Here is an 11,961-nt window from a genome sequence, read left to right as displayed (position 1 = left end):
AAAAAAAAATAAAAAAATAATAGAAAATAATACCAAAAAACTAAATAAACTAAAACAGGGTGACCGGCAGTCAGCGATGTTACTATATGCCGGTCATTTTCTGTCAACTTCATGCCTCTATATCTCGGTAAGTATTGATGGTAAAAATTTTTGTTTAGCCTATAAGATTAAAAAAAAAAAAACTATCTTTTCATAAAAAAAAAGTTTTTTTTTTTTTTTTTTTTTTTTTTTTTTTTTTTTTTTTTTTTTTTTTTTTTTTTTTTTTTTTTTTTTTTTGAAATTTTGAAATTTTGGCAACCCTGAGAACAAGTCTGGGAGAGGGCCTGTCGACCCTGAAAGGGTTAAGCATTCCAGAGCGATAAAATGCATATACAGTTCACTCATTACTTACCTTAAAATGCCACAAATAGCATTTGTGATGGCCGAGTGGTCTAGAATGCTGCCTGGGAATCTGTCTGCCCCAGTAAGCAGTATTGAGTCCTGCTGACTGCGATCTTTCTCTGTATATACCCACTTGTTTCCGTGTGGTGCATTGATATATATACAGTAGACTGTCATTTAACTCGGTTGTTACGTTCATAAAAAAAACTGTGTTAGGTAAAACCGTGTTAGATGAATTAAAGAACTTGGGGAAAAATAGGGTTATGTTCCTGAGAGCTCCAAAGCAGCCAAACAACTTTTTTTAGGCCTCCACATCTTAAAAAAATAAAAGTGGATATGTAATTGTAGTTCATTGTTGTGATGTATTATGTTGTTTTTACTGCTTAAGACTACAAATGTAACATAAATAATATTTCTTATCTTAAATTGTGGGTGCTGGTGTTTGTGGATGATTATGAAGAGAGTGGAGAGTTATGCTGTGGCCCTACTGGGCTGAGGTAGATAGTAGAGGTTCTGGTACTGAAGTTGATGGTTGTACTGGAGTGTCTAACTTTAAGTCATTCAATCAGTCAAGTCATTCAGTAAGTCAGTCAGGTCATTCAGTAAGTCAGTCAAGTGATTTAGTAAGTCAGTCAAGTCGTTCAATCAGTCAGTCAAGTCCCATACTGGAATACCATACTGGAGGCCCATACTGGAGTACGCAGCACCATTTTGGAACCCACACTGGTCAAGCACGTCAAGAAATTAGAGAAAGTGCAAAGGTTGGCAACAAGGCTGGTTCCAGAGCTAAGGGGAATGTCCTACAAAGAAAGGTTAAGGGAAATCAGTCTGATGATGCTGGAGGACAGAAGGGTCAGGGGTAACATGATAATGACATACAAAATGCTATGTGGAATAGATAAGATGGACAGATATAGGATGTTCCAGAGATGGGACACAGAAACAAGGGGTCACAATTGGAAGTTGAAGACTCAGATGACCCAAAGGGATGTTAGGAAGTATTTCTTCAGCCACAGAGTTGTTTGGAAGTGGAATAGTCTGGCAAGTGATGTAGTGGAGGCAGGAACCATACATAGTTTTAAGATGAGGTATGATAAAGCTCATGGAGCAGGGAGAGGAAGGATCCAGTAGTGGTCAGTGATGAGGTGGGGCCAGGAGCTGAGTCTCGACCCCTGCAACCACAATTAGGTGAGTACATATATAACTTCTTTCAACAAACCGGCCATATCCCACTGAGCCAGGGTGGCCCAAAAAGAAAAACGAAAGTTTGTGTTTTTAAATTTATTAATTTTTACAGGAGAAGGGGTTACTAGCCCCTTTGTTCCCAGAATTTTGGTTGCTTCTTACAACACACTTGGCCTACAGAGGAAGAATTCTGGTGAGGGGCTCTTGCTCGTGATCTAGGAAATTGAATCTCAGTTGTTTGTTGTACTGTCTTATTGAAACTTGGGCAATGTATGATGGAAAGATGCTTCTTAGTGTACACCAAAAATGAAAGAAATTGGACCATAAATAACGGAGTTCGCTTCTCAGCCATTAGCCTCTCCTTAGCGCTGTATTTTCATATGGTTTTTATGGCTGTATTTTCTTCTTTTTTGGTATCATTTGATAGAATTGAATATATACTACAGAAATAGATATGATTTTGATTGGTTTCACGATAAAAAGTACCTCGAAATTGAGCTCGAAGTAGCAGAAATGTTCGATTCTTTGGCAATGTTCAAGAGTAAACAAATGACATCACCATCCAATACCTGTCCGACTGGCACTGCCCCTCATCTTTCACATACAGTGGACCCTTGGGTAAAGGCGTCATCGGTTAGTGCTAAAATCAGATAACGGCTTGCTTTGGTGTAAAAATATTGGCTCGACTAACGCCAAATAACTCGATTAAGGTCTTTTGTCCTGAACGTGTCCCCGTGGCCTGAGCCGCCAGGACACTCCATGTACAGCCAGTGTGCCATTGTTTACAAGCCGCCAGTGAGGACGATTCTAGATGTACGTGCGATATATTTTGTATTCCATTGTTTTTAGTGCTTGTTACTGCTAAATAAGCCACCATGGCCCCCAAGAAAGCTTCTAGTGCCAACCTTGTGGTGAAAAGGGTGAGAAATACTATTGGATTAGAGAAAGAGATAATCGCAAAGTACGAGAGTGGAGTGCGTATTTCGGGGTTGGAAAGGTTATATAACAAACCCCAGTCAACCATCACTACTATCTTGGCCAACAAAAAAGCAATCAAGGAAGCTGCTGTTGTGAAAGGTGCAAGTATGCTTACAAAACAGAGATCACAAATACTCAAAGATGTGTAGTGACTGTTGTTGGTGTGGATAAACGAGAAAAAATTATCAGAAGATAATGTTTCTCAGTCAGTAATATGTGAAAAGGCAAGGCAGTTGCATGATGATCTCATTAAAAAAATGCCTCAAAATAGTGCTGCTATTGATGAATTTAAGGCCAGCAAAGGCTGGTTTGAGAGATTTGAGAATCGTAGTGGCATACACAGTGTGATAAGGCATGGAAGGGGATTCCCCTTCCAAAGAATAGAACACCTTCATCCTCTCCCCTCGTCCCATCTCATCACTCATCACCAAGTCCACAATAAAGATAAGTGTCATTTCAGTATTGTTTATTGTGCATATATCTTTGTTTCTGTGTAGGGAAATGTATATTTCATGTAAAAAAAATGATTTTGTTTAATACTTTTGGGTGTCTGGAACCTGCCTACCAGGAGTCTACCTGGAGGGTATTCCGGGGATCAACTCCCCCGCGGCCCAGTCCATGACCAAGCCTCCCGGTGGATCAGGGCCTGATCAACCAGGCTGTTACTGCTAGCCGCATGCAGTCCAACGTACGAACCACAGCCCGGCTGATCCGGCACCTACTTTAGGTATCTGTACAGCTCCCTCTTGAAGGCAGCCAGGGCTCTACTGGTAATTCCCCTTTTGCTTGGTGGGAGGCTGTTGAACAGTCTTGGGCCCCAGACACTTATGGTGTTTTTCTTCGTGTACGGATTAATTGGATTTCCATTATTTCTTATGGGGAAAATTAATTCGGCTAAAGGCTAAATCGGTTAGAGGCTAGCTCTCTGGAACGGATTAATGGTGTTACCCGAGGGTCTACTGTATTGGAAAGCTCTTCAGCACACTAGCAAAAGTGGGAGAAGGCATCATGAGGTTGCAGTGGCAGACAACATGAAGCAGCAGTGGTGGACATCATGAGGTATCAGTGGCAGACAGCATGAAGCAGCAGTGGCAGACAGCATGAAGCTGCAGTGTCAGACATGAAGCAGCAGTGGCAGACATCATGAGGCAGCAGTGGCAGACATCATGAGGCAACAGTGGCAGACAACATGAAGCAACAGTGGCAGACATCATAAAGCAGCAGTGGTAGACAACATGAAGCAGCAGTGGCGACAATATGAAGCAGCAGTGGCAAAGTGTAGCATTAAGAATGTAGCAATTAAGTTTATTCTCTATAAGGATTACAATGCTGAGTTTACAGAAATTTGGTTATTGTTTGGTTTACATGTAGTAAAATTGTGATTACAGAGTGTACCACTAGAACGCTTAGCATGGCTAGGCATTTCGGGCATACTTAGTTTTATTCTTAATTGTAAAATATTACAAATTATGAGGTAAGTTGGTATTATGGCTAAGTGACTAAATACTAGTTTGTGAGTTTAGCAATGTGAATGCTTTTGTTTTGGCACAGTATATAGTTTCAGTATTGGAGTATCACAGGATTCATTATTTTAAGACTGAGATTAATATTTCTGTTTATGGTCAAAAGAGTGAGCGAGTGTAAGTGTGAACCACCAGGTGGTATTCGTGTAGTTAGTTGACGGGGTGTATCAGGGAGATAAGATGTTTTCTAATGGTAGTTTTGAAGGTGATGAATGTGTCTGCAGTTCTAGAGTTCTCAGGTAGGGTATTCCAGATTTTAGGGCCTTTGACATACATTGAATTTTTGTAAAGGTTTAGTCGGACACGGGGAATGTCATAGAGATGTTTGTTTCTGGTGTTATGCCTGTGGGTTCTGTCACAACTATCAAGAAAGCGTTTTAGGTCAAGGTTGATATTAGAGTTTAAGGCCCTGTAGATATAGATTGCACAGTAGTAAGTGTGGATGTACTGAACTGGGAGTAAGTTTAGATCTTTGAAGAGTGGGGGGGTGTGCTGCCAGGGATGGGATTTAGTGATTATTCTTACTGCAGCTTTTTGTTGGGTTATTATTGGCTTTAGGTGTGTTGCTGCAGTTGATCCCCAAGCACAAATAGCATAGGTGAGGTATGGATAAATAAGTGAGTGGTATAGTGTGAGAAGGGCATTTTGCGGCACGTAGTATCGTATCTTGGAGAGGATCCCAACCGTTTTGGATACTTTTTTGGCTATATGCTGGATATGGGTGCTGAAATTCAGGTTGTTGTCAAGGTATAAGCCTAGGAATTTTCCCCCATTATTTCTGGTAATTGGAGTGTTGTCAATCTTAATGTTAATATATGCATCTCCTGCTCTGCTACCAAACATAATATAGTAAGTTTTGTCAGTGTTAAGCGTAAGTTTATTGGCTGTCATCCAAGTCGATATTTTAATCAGCTCCTCATTCACAATGGTGTTGAGGGTGGCAAGATTAGGGTGAGAGATGACATAAGTCGTGTCATCAGCAAAGAGAATGGGTTTCAGGTGTTGGGATACGTTTGGAAGGTCATTGATGTATATGAGGAAGAGCAGGGGACCAAGGACACTTCCCTGCGGAGCTCCAGTATCAAGTGGCCATGTTGCTGATGCTGTGTCTTTAATGGTGACGTACTGATACCTATTAGTAATGTAAGATTTGAAATAAGCAAGCGCATGGCCTCTTATACCGTAGTGGTCAAGTTTGTGGAGTAGGATTTCGTGGTTTACTGTGTCAAAAGCTTTTCTTAGGTCAATAAAAATTCCTAGTGGATATTCCTTATTTTCCAATGCTGTGTAAAGCAGATCTAGCATTTTTATGATTGCATCATTAGTGCTTTTATTTTTCCTGAATCCAAACTGGCAGGGGTTGAGTATGTTTTGAGTCGTTATAAATGAATACAGTCTCCTGTGCACGAGTTTCTCAAAGATTTTGGATAGCAATGGTAAGTTAGATATTGACCTATAGTTGTTTAAGTCTGTAGGGTCACCACCTTTATGTATTGGTGTAACCCTTGCCATCTTGAGTAGTTTCGGGAAGGTGCTAGTCTCTATTGACTTGTTAAAAAGTAATGAAATAGCATGCGAAAGGACATGGGCCGCTCGCTTGTACAGTAATGGTGGGACATAAGACAGATTCCCCGAGTTATTTTTAAGTGACTTTATGATCTCAATGACTTCCGTGGGCTCAGTTGGTGCAAGATAGAAGGAATTAGGGAAATTTCCATCTAGGTAGTCCCCGGCATGGGCATTGGTATGTGGGATTTTACTGGCGAGATTAGATCCTATGTTTGAGAAGAAGTCGTTTATCTTGTTAGCTGTGTCAGTGGGATGTAGTGGTGTTTCATTAGGTTTAGTTAGGACAATATTCTTGGTTTTTCTCAGTTTGTGGGTCCCTAGAATCTGAGAGAGTGTTTTCCAGGTCTTTTTTATATCTCCTCTAGTGTCTGTGAATCTACTGGAGTAGTATAGTTGTTTGGCTTTTTTTATTACTTTGGTGAGAGCTGATGAATAGTGTTTAAGAGTATCTTTGTGTATTAAGCCCTGTCTATATTGCTTTTCATATTGGTGTTTCTTGTCAATGGATTTCAGAATGGTGCTGGTTAGCCATGGGCAACCAAGCCGTTTGTTTGTGATCTGTTTTGTTTTTATAGGACAATGTTTGTTGTATAGTCTAAGTAATTTGTTAAGAAAGATGTCTGTCCAGTCATCAATACCATTGGCCTTGGAGAATTCTGTAGGCCAATCAACAGTCTCTAGGTCAGCTGTGAACTTCCTTACTGAGGCCTCGTCATGGAGTCTAAATGTAACATTAACAGTGTAGCAATTAAGTGTAGCATTAAGAGTGTAGCACTTATAAGTCACTGACTTTTTTGGGTTATTCTAGGTTCTCTACACATGTAGTCAGGAGCAGGAAGGGCCAGTGTGGTGGCCCTACAAACCCCACCGACAACAACAATGGCCGCTGTACCCACTACTAGCCACATACATAATGATATGTATTTTATTCTTTCTAGTGTATATATCATGTTTCTATGTTATTAATATTGTTTATGTCATATTACATGAATTATGATAGATAAATAATCCATAGAGTTGATATTAGGGAAATTATTGAAGTATTTTGTTGTGCCTGGAATTCCACTGAAACGAATTAATTCCATTTCGGTTAATTTAAATGAGGAAAATTGACTCTACAAACGAACAAATCCAGATGCGAGCAAGGTCATGGAATGGGTTAAACTCGTAAGTAGAGGTTTCACTGTATATGCTTGTACAGTGGTCCCTCGATAATCATCGGGCTCGATAGTCGTCCTTTTCAGAAATCGTCACGCTATTTTTGTCCAAACATTGGCTCGCAAATGTTCAGTTGACTCGCTAATCGTCGTTTGTCCTGGACGCATACTCACGGCTCTGAGCTGTCTCGGCCTCCCTTCCCAACCAGTGTGCCATTGTTTACCAGTGAGCGATGGTCCCCTCACTTGTTCATACGAAATATTTCATAATATTCCATTCATTTTAGTGCTTGCAAGTGCTAAATTAGCTACCATGGCTCCAAAGAAAGCTCCTAGTGCCAAGCCTTTGGTAAAGAAGGTGAGAAATATGATTGAATTTAAGAAAAACATCATTGAACAATACAAAAGTGGCGTACATGTGGCCGAACTGGCCAGGATGTATAAGAAACCCCATACAACCATATCTTCCATCGTGGCAAAGAAAAAGGAAATCAAGGAAGCTTTTGTTGCTTGGAGAAAATTGTGTCCAGATTGTATCCACAAGAGGGATTTTGAAGGGTTTGTGGCTGACCCTGATGAGCCTATGTCAGTTGTGAAATCTGTTGTGGCATTGGGGAGTTCCATGGGGTTGGATGTGAGTTTGGAGGATGTGAAAGAGTTGGTGGAGGACCACAACGAATCATTTCATAAGATTTTTTTTTTTTTTTTTGGGGGGAAATTTTGCTACACCAGGAGAAACCTCAGGATTGGGGGTTGTGAGAGTCAAGGGGTTAAGGGCCAAGAACTTTACTGTGATGAACCCAAACTTTTCCAGAATTACGTCATCCAAGTTTGGAGGGTGAGCAGGTCTATTGTCCATTAGCAGGAGGCACTTGAGATCCAATTTATTTTCCAGGAGGTAATTCTTCACACTAGGGCCAAACACTTCATTGAACCACTTGACGAAAATTTCCCTCGTGACCCATGCCTTATTATTAGCTTTCCAAAACACACACAATTTATTCTTCATGACATTGTTTTTCTTGAACACACTGGGATTTTCAGAATGGTACACTAGTAACGGCATCAGCCTGTCTTTCATAGGCTTGTGTCCTGGCAGTCCCTTTTCCTCCTGAGTAATATAGGTCCTCTTTGGCATTTTCTTCCAAAAGAGGCTTGTTTCATCACAATTGAACACTTGTTGGGGTTTTAATTGCTCAGTCTGTATGTACTCCTTGAATTCACTTATGAATTTTGTAGCTGCAATTTTGTCCAAACTGGCAGCCTCGCCATGCCTTATCACACTGTGTATGCCACTACAGTTCTTAAATCCCTCAAACCAGCCTTTGCTGGCCTTAAATTCACAAATATGAGTACTCGTTTCAGGCAATTTCTTTACGAGATCGTCATGCAAATGTCTAGCCTTTTCACAAATAAGTGACTGCATATGACCATCTCCTGCTAATTGTTTCTTGTTGATCCACACCAACAATAACTTCTCAACATCTTCGAGTGCTGGCGGTCTCATTTTTGTCAGCATATTTACCCCCTTTGCAACAACAGCTTCCTTGATTTCCTTTTTCTTGACCACGATGGAAGCTATGGGTGTATGGGGTTTCTTATACATCCTGGCCAATTCGGCCACACGTATGCCACTTTCATATTGTTCAGTGATGTTTTTCTTGAATTCAGTCGTATTTCTCACCTTCTTTACCAAAGGCATGGCACTAGAAGCTTTCTTTGGAGCCATGGTAGCTTATTTAATATGGAATATTATGGAATATTTCATATGAATATGTGAGGGGATGGTCACTCACTGGTAAACAATGCCACACTGGCTGGGAAGGGAGTGTGAGGCGGCTTATGGCTGTGAGTATGCGTCTGGGATGAATGACTATTTGCGAGTCAAACGACGATTCGCAAGTCGATGTTTTGATGAAAAAAAAAAGTTAAGATTACCGAAAATTACGACTTTCGAGCCGTACAAAATACGAGGGTCCACTATACACTCTGGAGCAGGGAGAGGGAGGACCCAGTAGCAGTCAGTGAAGAGGTAGTGCCAGGAGCTGAGTCTTGACCCCAGCAACCATAATTAGGTGAGTACACACACACACACACACACACACACACACACACACACACACACACACACACACACACACACACACACACACACACACACACATACATACATATATAGAGGAGAGAGAGAGATTTTGGGAGATGTTAAGTGAATGTATAGGAGCCTTTGAACCAAGTGAGAGAGTAATTGTGGTAGGGGACCTGAATGCTAAAGTAGGAGAAACTTTTAGAGAGGGTGTGGTAGGTAAGTTTGGGGTGCCAGGTGTAAATGATAATGGGAGCCCTTTGATTGAACTTTGTATAGAAAGGGGTTTAGTTATAGGTAATACATATTTAAGAAAAAGAGGATAAATAAGTATACAAGATATGATGTAGGGTGAAATGACAGTAGTTTGTTGGATTATGTATTGGTAGATAAAAGACTGTTGAGTAGATTTCAGGATGTACATGTTTATAGAGGGGCCACAGATATATCAGATCACTTTCTAGTTGTAGCTACACTGAGAGTAAAAGGTAGATGGGATACAAGGAGAATAGAAGCATCAGGGAAGAGAGGGTGAAGGTTTATAAACTAAAAGAGGAGGCAGTTAGGATAAGATATAAACAACTGTTGGAGGATAGATGGGCTAATGAGAGCATAGGCAATGGTGTTGAAGAGGTATGGGGTAGGTTTAAAAATGTAATGTTAGAGTGTTCAGCAGAAGTTTGTGGTTACAGGAAAGTGGGTGCGGGAGGGAAGAGGAGCGATTGGTGGAATGATGATGTAAAGAGAGTAGTAAGGGAGAAAAAGTTAGCATATGAGAAGTTTTTACAAAGTAGAAGTGATGCAAGGTGGGAAGAGTATATGGAGAAAAAGAGAGAGGTTAAGAGAGTGGTGAAGCAATGTAAAAAGAGAACAAATGAGAGAGTGGGTGAGATGTTATCAACAAATTTTGTTGAAAATAAGAAAAAGTTTTGGAGTGAGATTAACAAGTTAAGGAAGCCTAGAGAATAAATGGATTTGTCAGTTAAAAATAGGAGAGGAGACTTATTAAATGGAGAGTTAGAGGTATTGGGAAGATGGAGGGAATATTTTGAGGAATTGTTAAATGTTGATGAAGATAGGGAAGCTGTGATTTCGTGTATAGGGCAAGGAGGAATAACATCTTGTAGGAGTGAGGAAGAGCCAGTTGAGGGTGTGGGAGAAGTTCGTGAGGCAGTAGGTAAAATGAAGGGGGTAAGGCAGCCGAGATTGATGGGATAAAGATAGAAATGTTAAAAGCAGGTGTGGATATAGTTTTGGAGTGGTTGGTGCAATTATTTAATAAATGTATGGAAGAGGGTAAGGTACCTAGGGATTGGCAGAGAGCATGCATAGTTCCTTTGTATAAAGGCAAAGGGGACAAAAGAGAGTGCAAAAATTATAGGGGGATAAGTCTGTTGAGTATACCTGGTAAAGTGTATGGTAGAGTTATTATTGAAAGAATTAAGAGTAAGACGGAGAATAGGATAGCAGATGAACAAGGAGGCTTTAGGAAAGGTAGGGGGTGTGTGGACCAGGTGTTTACAGTGAAACATATAAGTGAACAGTATTTAGATAAGGCTGAAGAGGTCTTTGTGGCATTTATGGATTTAGAAAAGGTGTATGACAGGGTGGATAGGGGGGCAATGTGGCAGATGTTGCAGGTGTATGGTATAGGAGGTAGGTTACTGAAAGCAGTGAAGAGTATTTACGAGGATAGTGAGGCTCAAGTTAGAGTATGTAGGAAAGAGGGAAATTATTTCCCAGTAAAAGTAGGCCTTAGACAAGGATGTGTGATGTCACCGTGGTTGTTTAATATATTTATAGATGGGGTTGTAAGAGAAGTAAATGTGAGCGTCTTGGCAAGAGGCATGGAGTTAAAAGATAAAGAATCACACATGAAGTGGGAGTTGTCACAGTTGCTCTTTGCTGATGACACTGTGCTCTTGGGAGATTCTGAAGAGAAGTTGCAGAGATTGGTGGATGAATTTGGTAGGGTATGCAAAAGAAGAAAATTAAAAGTGAATACAGGAAAGAGTAAGGTTATGAGGATAACAAAAAGATTAGGTGATGAAAAATTGGATATGAGATTGAAAGGAGAGAGTATGGAGGAGGTGAATGTATTCAGATATTTGGGAGTGGACGTGTCAGCGGATGGGTCTATGAAAGATGAGGTGAATCATAGAATTGATGAGGGGAAAAGCGTGAGTGGTGCACTTAGGAGTCTGTGGAGACAAAGAACTTTGTCCTTGGAGGCAAAGAGGGGAATGTATGAGAGTATAGTTTTACCAATGCTCTTATATGGGTGTGAAGCATGGGTGATGAATGTTGCAGCGAGAAGAAGGCTGGAGGCAGTGCAGATGTCATGTCTGAGGGCAATGTGTGGTGTGAATATAATGCAGAGAATTCGTAGTTTGGAAGTTAGGAGGAGGTGCGGGATTACCAAAACTGTTGTCCAGAGGGCTGAGGAAGGGTTGTTGAGGTGGTTCGGACATGTAGAGAGAATGGAGCGAAACAGAGTGACTTCAAGAGTGTATCAGTCTGTAGTGGAAGGAAGGCGGGGTAAGGGTTGGCCTAGGAAAGGTTGGAGGGAGGGGGTAAAGGAGGTTTTGTGTGCGAGGAGCTTGGACTTCCAGCAGGCATGCGTGCACGTGTTTGATAGGAGTGAATGGAGACAAATGATTTTTAATACTTGACGTGCTGTTGGAGTGTGAGCAAAGTAACATTTATGAAGGGGTTCAGGGAAACCGGCAGGCCGGACTTGAGTCCTGGAGATGGGAAGTACAGTGCCTGCACTCTGAAGGAGGGGTGTTAATGTTGCAGTTTAAAAACTGTAGTATAAAGCACCCTTCTGGCAAGACAGTGATGGAGTGAATGATGGTGAAAGTTTTTCTTTTTCGGGCCACCCTGCCTTGGTGGGAATCGGCCAGTGTGATAATAAATAAAAAAAAATATATGTATATATATATATATATATATATATATATATATACATATACATATATATATATATATATATATATTATATATATATATATATATATATATATATATATATATATATATATATATATATATATATATATATATATATTTTTTTTTTCTT

This window comes from Cherax quadricarinatus, chromosome 74 (genome assembly GCF_038502225.1).
Source record: "Cherax quadricarinatus isolate ZL_2023a chromosome 74, ASM3850222v1, whole genome shotgun sequence".
NCBI classification, from domain to species: domain Eukaryota; kingdom Metazoa; phylum Arthropoda; class Malacostraca; order Decapoda; family Parastacidae; genus Cherax; species Cherax quadricarinatus.
Note: the sequence above shows the minus strand (reverse complement) of the source record.